Raw genomic sequence first — 16115 nt, forward strand, 5'->3', positions numbered from 1 at the left:
TTCTTCAGCTGACCTGGGGATTGTCATCTCATCTCCCTCAGCTTGACAGACTGTCTGTCAATCTGTCACTTGGTCGTACGGTAGCACTGTGATTAACTGTGCCTGTGTCGATGGAAAGGTGCCCTGATGACCGGGGTGAATGATATTTTCATTTGCCCCAATCACCAAATCACCATGGTTCGATTTCTGCTCCTCTCAACAGACACTGTCAAAGTCCCGCTAAACCACATCGTTTCACGACATTATTAACCATGCTAGCATGCTAAAATGTTCATGGTTCCCAGACGATGAATCGTAATGACTTTGGTGATCCTCTGACAGTTTCCTTTAGAATTTAAAATTCCAAGCGTCCAGCTATAATTCGTGTTGAGTGCTGATTAGGAAATGTTAGCATGTTCACAAGGTAAACATGGGCAACGTTACACTAAACATCAACATGCTAGCATGCTAACGTTGGGCGTCACAGAGCTGTTTTGCGCGGCTGTAGGCTCTCATTCGCGTTCATTGTGGTTTTAAAATGTTTCATAGTTGTCACATAGAGCAGCTGCATTGACTACAAGATGACTGCAGTTTGTAGCTGCAGTGAAAACTCTTTATAGAACATTGAAAAACAGATCATGTTGCTTGACGAGAAATGGTAATGTTTTTACAGTGCAACATGGTGTTACAATTGAAAACATAATGTTCCACAGTCAGGTTACTGTTTAAACAGCATCATCACTAAAACCTGTTTCCGCTTCAAAATGCCCCTGAAGCTGGAACATTGTGAAACATGAATTGGAGTGAATGAATACCCTATTACTCTCTCTCACACACACACACACACACACACACACACACACACACACACACACACACACACACACACACACACACACACACACTCACACACACACACACACACACACACCCCTCAACGACCTACTTCTTCTGAGGTGATTGTGTCTCTTTTACGTAAAAACTTTGTGTCAGGTATGGTCAGTTATAGCTTGTGAAGACTGGGCTGCCCCCCCCCCCCCCCCCACCCACCAGGACCTTTAATTCGTGTCATTTGGCTCACTGGCGGCTGGAAAAGATCAAACAGCACATGTAGGGCTGACCTTCACCCCAGCGTCCTCGTCGCCTGCTGCTTATATCTCAGCAGGCGTAGTGAGTCTAAACATTAACTATGGGGACTGGGCACAGTTTAGTCAAATGGAGTGTGTGTGTGCACTTTTGTGTGTATAGGCTAAATGAGTGTGTTGTCTTAATCGGCTGTTGTGTAAGTCTATATGACGACGTCTGAAAAGGTATAAAGAGAGATGTCTTTAAATGTGTATGCTTTGCAGGCAGAGTGAAGAGACAGAGACAGGAAGAAGAAGATATTGCTGCCTGAAATCCATAATCTCTGTCATAATCACTTGCAGTGTTGGTGAGAAACAGAGTTCAGGATGCAGAAAGCACCCGCTGTACTGACGCGGCCCGACCAGAGTCCTTCTGGCACTTCTCGGGGCCGATACGGACTTGCACCAGAAAGCCCACCTTTTCACCAGTCAGCATGGTTCACAGTCTCTGAGCTGTTCCTCCAGTCCATTATGAGCACAGTTGAGGCTTTGTGTGTGGCGAAGAAATAGAGCTATTTGCCAAAACTGTGACGTAAACGTCCCCTGCCCTGTGTCACAGTGTCAGGAGAGATTTGTAGTTATGTGTGAACATTGTCACGTAGGGCATTGCAAATGACTCATGGTAGCAATATATGTCAGACAGGAACACAGTCAGACTTCCTTTATCTTGCTGCCTCTCATTCTTGTTCATTAACTGCTGCTTCATATCATTAACAGTAAGACTACTCACACAACTACACAATGCAATAACTCCGCCCTGCAACAGGGCATGTTTCTCTCTCACTAACCGGATGCACAATCACACGTTCAAACCTGATACGCAGAACTTGGCTCGACTTCTCCTCAACGCCGTCCTGGTATCCAAGAAGAGGAGAGACGATGTCCTGCTTTAATCCAGGTTCTCACAAAAGGCGCTGGATCAAATGTGTCCAAAGGGGCTCCGTTTAGGTCCACAAACAGACATGAAGCCATGCTAGCTTCGTGCAACCTGTTGCCGCTCTGGCTTCATACTTGTGAATAAATGTTTTGCAGTTTGAATAATGAAAACCGCTGGCCATTGGTACGCTTTGAAAATTTGACAAGTGCAGGTGACAAATAATTGTCTTGTGGTTGTATAGCCCCCCCCCCCACACTTTTTTTTGCTATTGAGGCCTTTAGGGGGTCTGAAGTATTTCGCACACTGAGCGTATTGCAGCGAGGCGACCATTAGCTAGCAAGTGGGACACGCTCACGCACTAAAAGACACGCACAACCGATCTGGATATGCAAACAAAGCACAGAGAAGCTCTGATTACAACACACACAGACAGGTTCCATTCTCTGCTCAGGTAGACATTACTCCTCTATATCTTTACATAGATCGTATTTATTTGCTGCTATATTCATTTTCTGAATGTCGAATAAAGAACCTTTACGTCTTCTGCAAACTCGTAAAAAAATGGCAACATCACGCCAGGCCATGTAGGAAATACCGGTATCTTAAAGTCGAAATAAGAAGATGTTTTTTGTTTTGTATCATATCAATTCCACTGGGTGCATGCATTGATATGACCTCCAAGGTCATTTGCATTTGCCCCATGACCACTGGGGGGCGGTAGGGTATTGCCTGGTCCATGATCCCCAATAACTCGGGTGCATCCCCCTCACAACCCATGGAGCTAAACCTTCATGAATGACTGGCATTTGGAGTCACGTCAGTTTTAGCTGACATTGAATCACACTGGAAACTCCATTGACGCTTGCAACAACGTTCTGAGATCATTTCGTCGTCTTTTTCCCTCTGCCATACTTTTGCAAAAGCAGTGGTGACCAAACGTGTATGACGACTGGGTGAAATGCTTTGTTTCCTGGAAAGTCAACGGCCTCTGGGTGGGAGGGTACATGCGATCAAACACACAAACAGGAAAAGAGTGGCAGAAGACACAAGTTACAGGCAGGGATTTAAAGAAGTGGCGGTCAACATGAATAGATCATCCATACGAGTCCATAAATCACCAGAAGCTGACCCTTTGACCCTGTTGCAACACATGGACTTCTCTTCCACTTTACTGTTGCTCAGTCCAGCAGTAGCCACTCGAGACATTTTCTTCTCAAAGGAAATCTCTGATAAGTCCTAATCTCTTACCTTGATATTTCATGCCATGCACCCAACTGCCCATTCTCACCCCCCTCTAGCACTTTGAAGTCCTGAAAAGCAGCCATTGTTTATTTCAGAGCGGGGAAAAGAAATCTGCTGACCTGCCATTCATGTGAATGATATGGAAATGTGGGACATTGGAATCTAAGTTTGAGAATGCCCCCAAAAGGAATAATTGCTTGGAAATGTGCGACTTTCATGAATGTGATTTTCTGTGGTTTGAATGGAAATATTGTTGTGGGAGGATTCATTGTGGTTGTGTGTGTGAGTTCAAGAACCGTGGCCTGAGAAAGAGAGAGACTGTGATGGATTTCATTTTAATCTGATGCTGAGTTTCCTGCTGTTATGGTCTGCTTACTGTGGACACATGGACACACACACACACACACACACACACACACACACACACACACACACATGCAAAGTGTGCTTTTATGTTATGTATACATTCGGTCAAAAAGCTTTGCAGTGGTGTGGCCACACAAAGTCACAAGACTACCTTTGTAATTGTCCAGTATCAAATATTTGACTTCGTCATTACAACCACCTGTCTCTCACAGTCCACATGTCACACTTGTCACAGACACTGCATTGAATTACTATCCGTCCCTGGAGACTTTGGTCTTGGCTTATTGACAAGGTCTTGGATTTATTTCCATATAGTTACACAGTTCACCAACCATTGTCAAGACAGAGATAGATATCCAATGTCTGACTTTACAGTAAGATAAATTAGAAAATAAGAACTAGAAAATTGAATCCTATGAACAATTGATTAAAAATACAATATACGGTACCACAATCCCACCAACAGGACTTTCAACAGTTAGTTTTATGTTACTTTAAGGTTCTCTTTTAAAGCTTTTTTAAGGCCCCATGTTACATGAAGTAACCACATAGTCAGATGTTGTATAGTTTCTGTCCAATAGAGATATCTAGTTCTGGCATTAACCTTGCAGTGCTCGTCTTAAATTTAGGCAAAACCGCTACATGCCCAACCTCAACCACTCAGGATGAAGACCGCTTCTCTTTTTACCCAAACTTTAACCAAAAACAAAGTCTGAACTCCAAAATGTAATGGTGTTCCCTGTGGGGACCAGCTGTTTGTCCCCATAAAGTAGTCTTAACTTTAGTAATTTGCGAATGGCACTTACCACATACAACCTTCCTTTAGTGTAGAGAAAATCTGAAACACAAGCAAACATTACACAACCAAAAGTAGCTCACGTGCATGACATAATTTAATATTTATGTCCGAGATCCTCCCTCTGAGGTAGCCATACATCAGATTCTAGTTACAGTGACGATACTGATGATGACCACGGAACTTTACGGCCTGAGCCAACTCCATTACTGAGAACCTGGTGGATATTTTAGACAGCAGCTCTCACCAGTGCAGAATGTAGATAAACACATACCATTTAAGTTCTCTGTCATAAACCCACAGTCAACAAACCTTCCCTGGAAACACTGCCCCGCCAGTTTACAATGCTACGTCGCAATTACAGTACCCCTAATTACTGGGTTACCGCTGTGTGTCAGTGTATGCGTGTGAGCGCGTGTCTGTGTTCCTGCCTGGTCATGCCTGGTCATGCCTGGTCATGTCTGCAGGAGAAAGCGGTTTGAAGATGTGGATGGGGGTAGGTAAGTGGAATCCCTAAAATGCAAAACTTTTCCTCAAGCTATAAAATGTATTTCAACCAGAATGTCTCACAAAAATAGCACACAACCTTTGCTAGTGCTGATTGTAGCTAAATGCTTATGTCAGCTTGCTAACTAGCACAATGTAGAGGACGAAAAATGATAGTATTGCAAATCACGTTTAAATCTGGTCTAAGCGTGAACGTCTGTTCAACGTCTACAAATAGTCGGCGAAAAAACTTTCACTTTTGAACGTTTATTCAACGTCGGGCATAGACGTCTTTTAAACTTCTTTTGAACCAAAAAATGCTCACTGGGCATACTCACAGTGACAGTGCTAACATGTTGATGTTTAGCAGGTAGTATGTTTGTCGTTTTAGTTTAGCATGCTAACATTTGTGAGCTAGCGTTAAACACAAAGTACAGCTCAGGCTGATGGGAAAGCTTTGCAAAAGTTGGATTTATTGAAATTTTCAGATCTACTTTGACGTCAAATTTAACAAACAGCTTCATCATCAAAAATAAAAGGTTGCAGGTATAACACTAACGGAGAGAGCGCGGAAGAGGGTGAATGCAGAGGGCAAGAGAAGGATGGAAAAATTGAATTATTGCTTGAGTGCATGTGGGGTGGAGACAGACAAGGAACAGAGCAAAAGCAGACAATGACGACACAAAAGAACAACAAACAGAAAAGAAAAACAGAGAAGTCCTTGCAAGAAGTGTTCAAGGACACAGAAACTGATGATTTAATTTCATGTTCCTGCTCTTGTCTCCATGTTCACCTTGAGCTTTTACTGCATATTCCCTCTTGATGTTGCCGCTCCCAGTGACATTTGTGACACGCTCTCATGGAGCCAAAGCTATAAATTCTGTGTGTTTCTTTTCTTTTTTTAAATCTAGTTCTCGTGTGAAAATGTTTGCATCTGCAAGCGGTGGTGTTGCTCGACTTGTACACTCATAAAGGCACAGGTGGTACGCTGTCCACACCTCAACATATATTATAGCCATGCACACAATGCACACGCACAAATGCACCAGAGGCTGACTGGCGTGGTTGGGAGAGTTGATGCTGTCGTCACTGCCAAGAAACGTCTGGCTCTCCCTTTGCCACTTTCCTCTGAAACCTGAGAAGCAACATTGACATTAACTATGTGAAGAGGTGTTGGGAAGGAGTAATAGGAGGGGGGGGGGGGTTTCCTGGAAAACCAAAGCCACATCACCGGTCCAGCATGAGACTGTAGATCAATGCTTGCACCTGTTCGATACAGCAACTTCATAGACGCACCAATTCCTTCTCATAGTGTCAGACACTTTGGGGAGTCTCCTGGTGGAGCCATAGCCTGAAGTTTTACTTTGTGGTGGTTTTGATAAACTACAAGAGCTGTAACTCTCCCACCTTGGCCTCTAGAAAGCCCCCAGTTTGTGGTTGTGTGGTCAGCCTACGTTAAGCTGCCAATTGGGAACACATGCCATTCCCAAGAACTCTGCGGGACCGCGGGATCTGGTGACAGCAGCTCTTGGCTTACAGATAGCCGATGCTAAAATGAGATATACTTAGGGGGCAGGCGGGCCGATGAGGGGAGCGAAGTGTGGCAGGAACAGTGCAATGAGATGGAGAGATAGTAGGCAGAGGAAAGTGAGGAGCGTAATGTGTTGCTGCGATGACCTCATGTCAATGAGTTCATGTTTATCCCTCTTTTTTGGCGAAACCCAACATTTTATGAAATCCACTGCACTGTTACCTTTTTTTTTGGTATCTTCCCGGCATAGAAAGAGTTAAGATCAGGCTACCGGCTTTCATCTCCACTTGATTTAACATTGTTTATACAGTCTGTGTACACACTGCAGGAAGTGAAATCCCATTAGGGCTCGCCTGCATGTTGACAGGTTGGTTACATTCAAAGCACCTGACATGCATTCTTAATGGGAGCTTGTTATCACTGAAAGTGCCTTGTGTGTACACCTCACTGTACAAGGGGAAAGCTTATATAATCCCTTAGGTTGAAATGAAGAGGAGCTGACATATTGAATGTTGAATGGCTTATACACACTCTCCAGTAGGAGTTTATATTTGAGGCTATGTTTCATTCCTTTCAAACATTTCCCTGAATTTGATAAATGTTTGATTTAGTTTTGGAAGACTGTGTCAGTGTGTGTGTGTGTGTGTGTGTGTGTGTGTGTGTGTGTGTGTATGCTCAGTGCGGGTACTCTTATCTGTCTGTCCTTGAGCTTGAGCCTGACAGGCAATCTTTGGCAAGCCTGCAGATAGAGCAGTATAGAAGCAGTCAGATCTGCAGTAGTTCTTGGATATTTCTCACACTGATGTGCTGCAGAAATCACAACGCGGAGTAGATATGCTTCACTTTGCCAGACAGCCAAATCAAGCACGCTTTCACAACGCAGGGCCACCACAACTACATGACAAGGGATTCATGACAAGTCACTGTCAGTAGCAGCAAGTCCTCCAAATTACACTACAACATGCTTTCCAAAACTGTTTCAAAAAGCACAACCTCGACTGCCTCCATCTCTGAACTCTGTGGCTCTATAACAACGTCAGACCACTTCCTGGATTGCCCCCTGTCAGATGAGAGTCATAATTGGTACGGCCACCAGAGGGTTTAGTCACATGAACATGAATTTTGGGCATTTGCTGAAACGACTGATGCTCTGTTTCTTGGGAGGACAGTCGTAATAGTAGTTACTTATCCGCGTCGTGCTTATTATACATCAAAAAGACTGTTGCAGTGATGAAACAACATTGCTGTTATATAAAATGATGTTGAAAGGCAAGAACACTGTATTTTTCTCAAGCACTATAAATAGAAAAAATGCTACAAAAAGGCTCCTCCTAAAACACAACTCAAGGCTTTTATGACAACAAGAAGAAACCATCAGAGATATTTTCTATCAGATCTGTGGTGTGGGGAGGAGACTGCAACCTTCCTCAAATGAAGAAAGGAATCAAAATTCTATATTCTTATTTCCATCAGGTTTTCTACATTGTTTTCTTGTTTTCTTCCATTTAACCTTTGGCTGCTTCTTTATCTCTTCTTCTGCAATGATTTAATATAACATGCCTGGAGAATTGTTTATCTCAAGGAACATACCTGTGTACACAGAGATAATAATAATAATGACAATATATTTTATTTGTATGGTGCTTGAATAGGTACTCAAAGGCACTTGACATGGTAAAAACAGAAACAGTACAAGCAATAACGACATAAAAGAAAGCAGATTGATGACATTATAACAGTACAAAACAAACACAAGCATTACATCGCTAGCATCACAGGTTATACAAATTCTATAGATCTTGTATCGAGATCTGTTCTGCTGTACCAAGGCTACAGGAAAGTACTTTCTCATTGGCTGAGTCCGACTTTTTAGTTCGAAATTCGAGCTGTTAAACTGCAGGTGACCGTATATATACAGATCGCTTTCTGTATGCTAGGTTTGAGTTAACTCTCACTGGTGAAACAGGTATAATCATGGGTTGAACTAAGTCCATTCCTGCATGTGATGCAACAGTTTACTCTCGGATGTGGCAAATTCGCCCCTGTGATGTAACAGTTGGTCGCATGCTGCAACAGTTCACCTCGCGAAGCAGCTGGGTCCCTGTCATGGAGGTGTGTGTCTTGAGAGGCAGCAGTTGACGCTGTGATGCAGCAGAGGGCCTTCCGACGCAGCAGTGAGTTCCACAAGTTAGCACAGGTTTGAGTGATGGGGTGCTAGAACGGATTTGGCACTAGCTATCAATCCATGTATGTGAAAATCCTATACATAGTATTGCCCTGAGGCAACAAACCCATACATTTTATGATTGATATTGTGTCAGGGAGCCCCAAGCAAAAATGTGATCAAATATTTTCTTCTTTTTTTCTTTTTTAAAGTCATGCCATAGAGGGTTTTAAGTATGGCACAGTAAGAATATTACACCTAATCCACTTCAGGTTTTAGATTATTACCCTAATGTATAGGCAATATACTGTGTGATCACAACAACATAATGCGACAAGGTCACACATTACGTGAGTCGAGTCTTAAAAACACACACCTTTGTGTTAAATTGTGAATTTGAACATGCCATTTTGTGCTGTTTTCTTTATCCTGTTTAATGCATTTCAATACAAGTGGTATGAGAAAATGTGTTGTATTGGCTGTGGTGTGGTGGGTTTTATGGCAACACAGGAACAAGGAAAAAACTATCTTTATAGCTGAGCACATCCAACCTACACTTTGACCCTCATTCAGGTAAGGAAAAACTCCCCAAAGAGGCCTCGGGATGGAGCAGAGCAGGGATCCCTCGTTATATGCAATAGATGTCGTGTATACAGAAAATACCAATGACAGTGTATACAATCAGGATGAGAAAATTAAACACAAATACACAAACAGGCTTCATATTACTGACTATTGGGGTCACTCTAAAAATAGAGACCTGGACCAGATCTTCCGTTTAAACATCAATGAGACGGTTGCATTTCATTTTAGACCATGTAATCACTTCGACCAGATACTCGACCACGTAACTTGAAATCATCATTTCCCTTTCCCCTCTCGTGCGATTTGACAGATTGGCAAGCCTCAGCAAAGCGAAAGTAATCACATGTAAATGATTTAAGTGGTCAGAAATAGGCCGATTTCACAGAGAACATGCAGGGAATGTCTTAATCTCACATTTAACTGGCCCCAACTGCTAATCTCTCAGAAATATCTGCTGCTCCTGGACACCGTGTCTGTGTGCTGCACATTACCAGCCATTAGTCATGGCTAATTAGCAGCACCACTGGACAGCGTGTACAATGAAACAATGAGGCATGGCTGAGAGGCATGCTTTCTGGCTGTTATACACATTATGGTGTCTCATATCTTTTAAAGTAGCCATTGATCATGGACACCTAGTGTACCAGTAGATCACTTGTAGGCCAGCAAGGCTTTCTCTGCTGGCCTAGACAGAATCACAAAGTTTTAGCTATTTTATAATTTAAGTATTTTTCATAAATACACCACATGTATTCTAAATCTTTTTCCCATTAGCTTATTATCTCATTGCACAGCTACTGTCTTCCTCAGTTGCTCTGCTTCCAGCGCAGCTTGTTTTAAGTCGAGCTTTTATCCAATCAGATTTCACCCCTATGTTGTCTCTAAGTAAAGAAATCTGCCCGGAGGCCTTCAGAATTACAAGTGAATCTAAGTGAATGGGGACGATATTGTTGATTGTCATAGTCTTCAACCAATCAGATCTTTAGTTTGACATGTTGGGCGTATTCTTTGACGTGCCAGAGCCTGCTAGCTGGCCTACAAGTACGTCAGCATTAACGTGTGACTGTTGTGAAACTAGCTAGCAGAACTTTGTAGTAGCAAGAGTTAACGTTTTAAGATATGTAAGAAGTTTTTACGTGACATTACTTTTTTTAGCGTTGTTTGTTGGCATGTGTTCTGTGTTCTGTGTTAAGTGAACTGCTTTTGTTTTTACATCTGCGGTAGCGTTACTGCTGTGTTAATTTTTCCATCGTGTCGTTTTTATGACATGGTTCGTATTGTTCCCTCTGATGTGTATAATATTTAATGGTGCCCTCGGGCGTGAGGCGGAATGTGTGTTTCAGTGACCCAGTTTTGCTGGAATGTGCAGAAGCATGTTGAATCGTGTTATTTGGGTTTTATGTTATTCTACCTGCTTTGTTGTCATATACATATATGTGAATGGTTCTTGTGAGTTTGTTCTTGTCATTGTGTTGATTACATTGATTTTGACGATATGCATTGCCTGTTACTGGCGAAGCATCCCGTCATGCTGGCGTCACAATGAGGTTATTAGGAGGTGGTTCAACTGTCCAGCACTGAAGGCCCAAGTATAAAACACACGGCCCGCCACTGCCAGTAATCCATCACTTTAGCCATCCGCTTCAACTGTTTCTAAATCATTAGCTAACTGTTTATTAGTTACTTTTAGCTAAACATTTTAACTAATTTATTTGTTTTACCGAACTATTTCAACCGTAACAAATTACTTCAACGTATTAATCCATTACTTTAGTCTGTTTCCTCTGTTTATCCGACAGCCGACTGTTGGATCATTATTTCAACCGTTTTTAAAATCATTTCGAGCTAAGTGTGTATCCATTACTTTTAGCTAATTATTCAACCATTTATTAATTAGCCTACTGTTAGCTAACTATTCCAACTGTTTTTGTAAACTATTTCAACCCTTTATCCATCACATTCAGCTCAGTACTTTTATTTGTGTTTAGAAATGACTTTTGGTTCAGCACCTTTTTGGTTGTTCTTTTTCCTACTCAACACAAATTAGTTTTTTACAAATTAGCTGAGCTACTCCACAATCTGTCCATGTACTGTGGTAACTGCAGAAGTAGCCCGTACCAGTATATGTAGGTGGGGAATCACTGTGTTAACCGATCAGTGAACTATATACCAGTACAGTGAACTATCTGTGATCTGTTATCCAGTAAGAGCAGAATGCGAGAGGCACAGGAGTTTGGTTCATCATGGGAAAAGTCAAGCACACACTGCACAGCATGTTTATTGTCTTGGGCAGCTGATGCCAGCGAAATGTTCTGGTCAAAGTTTGTTGTGGTCTGAGAGGAAAAAAAAAAGAAGCATCCCTGTGTCTGCCCTGAGGGAGTGAGATTGAGAGTCACAGTCATAGAGGACAGAGAGAAAGAACAAGAAGTGGGATGGAAATAGTGGGCAGAAAAGGAGGGAAAGGTTTACAGAGAGAAGGCATCAACTTTGACCAAATGACTGCAGCAAAAGCTCAACTCTTGTGACGTGGCAGTATCAAGGTCTGGTATCACAAGACAACACTGTCAAACACAACAGAAAATCTGGGAAATGTAACCTCTTTTAAGAGTTGCCTTTAAAACAGTTGGCACAGTTATTAGGGAGAAGGCAATCTCGATGAAGGATAAGAGGTAAACATCACATCATTTATCACTTCTATGTTCCCATAAAGCACCTTGTGAAGGAGTCGACGCATGGGTCAATTGTTATGGTGGGTGGGGATGTTAGATTTACAGTATATGTGGGAGAAAGAGCAAAATGTTTACACTGTGGAGGAGTCTGCAGTTTAGAACTGGGGTGTATTTATAAAGGGCCGGTATGTACCTTTTCTTATTTCAAACAAAGTCAAGCAAATTGTTATTTATAGTAGAGTTATCTTTATACTTCTTCAGAAATGAGCAACTTGTACTAAAACACCGTGGAAAAGATAGATGTGTATAGGCTACTTATTTTTGATGTTTACAAAGATGTAAATTAACCCAAAAAATATATATAAATATACATTTTTTCTCTTTAAAATTCAGTTGCAGTAGCGGTTACAATAAATCACAATCGCTAAATTTTACAGTTCAATTTTATTGTATTTTAGGATGAAGATAAAAAAAGATCTAGACACACAGAAGAGGATGGGTGTCCGTTTTCTTCGATAGCATTCTGATAATTAACACTGAGTAAGATTGATAAGAAGCCAAACAATAACGTGCATGCACGCACATGCACAGAGATGCAGTCAGAAGTCCCGTTTGGACTTTGGGATTATAAGAGTCAAGTTTCACTATGAGAACATTCTTTTATCCACTTTCAGCAAAAACTCCTCATTTGCCAGCATCCCTGACCCTGAAATCATTGATTTCATTTTGGGTGAATGAAGGAGTAAGACAGTGTTGATCTTTAATTTAATCCTTAAATTTCATGCTTTTTCAAATCAGCTTCCACCCCCACAATTTGAGTAATTTGTGGTTGATCAGGAGTTGGATAGCTTTGCCAATTTATTTATTTTTTTGACACTGAGGTGTGAAATTCTCTAATAAGGCTGGGCCTGTCCAATACGAAAAAACACAACACAAATCCAGCTCCTTTCTGCCTGATCTGCAGTAATTCCCCCAGATCACGCAGATAAACAGCAGAAGTATTTCAAACTACAATGCCCTCAAATTACTTTACAAAACAGCCGATAAGTGGCATTGCAAGTGTCTTACAATCGCATCATTTTGGGTTCAGATATACTCAGTCAGTGCCCTGCAGTGTTTTTGAGCAAGACAAGATTGTTCCTGATCCTGAGCTCGAGCACCTCTCTGACTAGAGGCAGGGTGCAAAGAGCGTTTCAATAAGGGGATTGATTAAATATCACTAACAGTTCTGTGTTGGTAATGCTGTGGTAATGAGTGTAAGCTGGACTGCACCCATGTGAGGGGTGAGTGAGTGCAGCCATTCCGGCAAAACTCCAATTGACCAGTCGACTATGTGCTACAGAAATGTTTCACAAGTGTTTGAGGAAGTTGTTGCATTTTATGCTTAAAAACAGTTTCCTTCTGCATTGACTTTCACAGCAGTTTTTAATGGGACAGGAGGAAATATCACGTCCTCATATCAGGTTATCTCTGCACGTTTCACTCCTTTTCTATTTGTTTCATTCACAAACAAATTATCACACACATGAGTGAGTGGACTCTAATGCAAAATCCCCCCTAGCTCTCCACCTTATCCATTCTCAATCACACTCTCCTCCATCCCATTTTTTATCCTTTTTAATTCTCCCCCTTCAGCTCAATTAGTCTCTTTTCCACCACGCTCCACTGATCCCTCTTTAAACTGATTTCAGTCTTATTCTAATTCCCTCCCTCCTTGCAACTCCGGTTCCCTGCCTCATGACTCATACAGAATATTTTTCAGTGTCACAATCAGTCATAAACGTGGGTAAATATAGATCGGAAGCCTTTAAGACGTAGTATGTGTGAGTGAGCATGCATCACGCCTGACAACACTGCAGACACCCACCAGGGATTGGTTTTTGCCGAGTCGAGGTTTCTATGGGTTTACACGTCAGCAGTGTGGAGTAATTTACCTGCCTGGGCGCACGTCGCATGCCTCAGATCCAACTACACCTGCTTCCATTGTTCTACTTTTTAACTCTTCTGCTTACAATGTTTATAAATCTGATCCTGTGTCTTCTTGGTCCTCACATCTTCATCACATTTCTCAGCGATAGAGACATTGCAACAAGTCTTTGTTTGTCTGGATTTGGACATTACATATCCTTTTATTTTTAAAATACACTAAACTTGAATGAGCCTCGCATAGCCAACTGATATGGAAAACTAAATAGTTTTACCATTAGTATTGTCTTTTATGTATCATATTAACAATGTATTAAATTACTTATTGAAGCACAGTATACTTAAAGTGTCTAATGGGGACGAAAAGAAGAACCGGCAACGCTTCTGAGACAAACAAGGCAACGTGCTCCAGCTGATGGTAATCAACCAAAAAATCACCCAGGAACAAAATATGACAAACGCCTAACTTGCTCTGTCAGCTGACAAAAAGACCCAACACATTTAGAAGACACACAGAAGCATTACACCCTAGTCACGCTGTAGCCGTCCCTCATTCTTCAATCTATTTGAGATGTTTGTCACAGTTCTCCTGAGTTGATTGGAGGGTTATTCAGATCACCTGTTGGGGGTGTAGGGACTGGCTCCTAATTAGGAATTGAGAGCAGCTTGGTGCATTCACCCTGTTGGGCAATCAGGGTGTGAGGACACAATCAGGGTGTGAGGACACCCTGTTCTTTAGGGCTTAAGAGAGGCGGGAACTGTACACCCATGGCAATCTGATCCTTCCTTGATGTAATGCAGACATCTTTTCAGCTGACATCAGCCAGAAACTCTGGTCTGTAGGCCCTCTTGACACTTCTTTGCTGTCTTTTAATTTTCCTAATTGTTGGTGAGTTTGACGACCTTTCCATAGGTTGCCTGCATCAGAGCAGACCTTGGTGCTATTTGTGCAAGAGTCTGTGCTTGCCTAACGCCGGCTTTATTTGGTTTTTTGGTTTATTTTCATTGAAAGCCCCTTGATACCCAGATCCTTATCAACGGGATGTGCTAAATAGAGCAACACATAACATAACAAACAGAACTGGTCTTATATTTGTGTTTCCTTGATGTCAGCTGTCCAAAATCTCTAAAGTAAAATTCAAGAAAATTTGAAACAACTATGACTCTTTGGGGGTTTTGAAGTTGCTTCAACAGCATTGCATCATTGGCTAACAGCATAGACTGATTACATTCAACTCTTTTCAATTAAACTTTACCCCGATATGAACACAGGCTCTGAATAATGAGTCATGTTTTCCCGCCCCTATTCTCTTTATAGTCTACCACATGCGACGACGTCCAAATGGGAGTCAAGGAGTGATGAGACTTGTTTGAATTGCCATAGAAAGGAAAGTGAAGTAGCCTTTACACACACACAAAAACACACACATACTGCTTGCCACTGGTGATTCAGTCTCTGATATGCACGGTGGAGTTTTCTTCTAATGAACTAAAATGATATATTGTACATCTTAAAGCCTCTTTTTCAAAATGTATATGCTTCTTTGGTGGCATCACACTCACAAAACATAAATAACAGCCCTCTCTTTGATGCTTTTTACATGTCAACATCCTAAACCATCCATCAGTTTAGCTAACGGACTAGACGGGCTGCTAGCTTTGCTCGCTGGGTTCTGGGTTTCTGGTAAATAACAGATTAGACGGTTTATGACATTCTTTGGGGTGTTTTTCCCAGTGAAGGGGGCCCCACAATTTACAGGGATTATATGGTGTGCTTTATATTTAGGTATGCACGTAAAGAGCATGAGTCAGGGAGAGCACAGCAGAGCATTAGCGCCACGCAGGAGCTAATCCAGCGGGGAGCAGCAAGCAATGGGGATAAGAGGGAGCGAGTTTCAAAACAAACATGGTCAAATATCCAAAAACCTCCACTTAATCTACATTCATCAGGGTTAGATTTGGTCCAGGGGCCAAGAGCTCAGCTGCCGATGCAGTGTCACTGAAAAAGTCACTAATCCCATGCCCCGTTAGCTAAAACTGCTCTTTGTTCTCCCAGATGAACTAAAGTGGAACAGGTGACATGATAATCTGGAAAGAGTCTGTTTTCGCTAGGAGGTTACAGGTATCAGGTTTGTCGTACAATACATGTGGAAAGTGTTGAAATTCCAGAAAAAGTGAAAATTTCTTCACCAAGAAAAGAGGGACTGTGGGAAAAAATCTAGTAAAGTGGCAGGCCGTGAAGCTCATGTACCAAAATTAGAAACATGTTCCAGGAAAGGTTTATTTTTTATTTTTTACACGTAATCTATATGAGTTCCTGAAGGTTCCTGGATTCCAGGAATAATTCTGGTTTGGGAAAATGGCCAACAG

Source organism: Melanostigma gelatinosum (assembly GCF_949748355.1).
Source record: "Melanostigma gelatinosum genome assembly, chromosome: 19".
Taxonomy (NCBI): Eukaryota; Metazoa; Chordata; class Actinopteri; order Perciformes; family Zoarcidae; genus Melanostigma; species Melanostigma gelatinosum.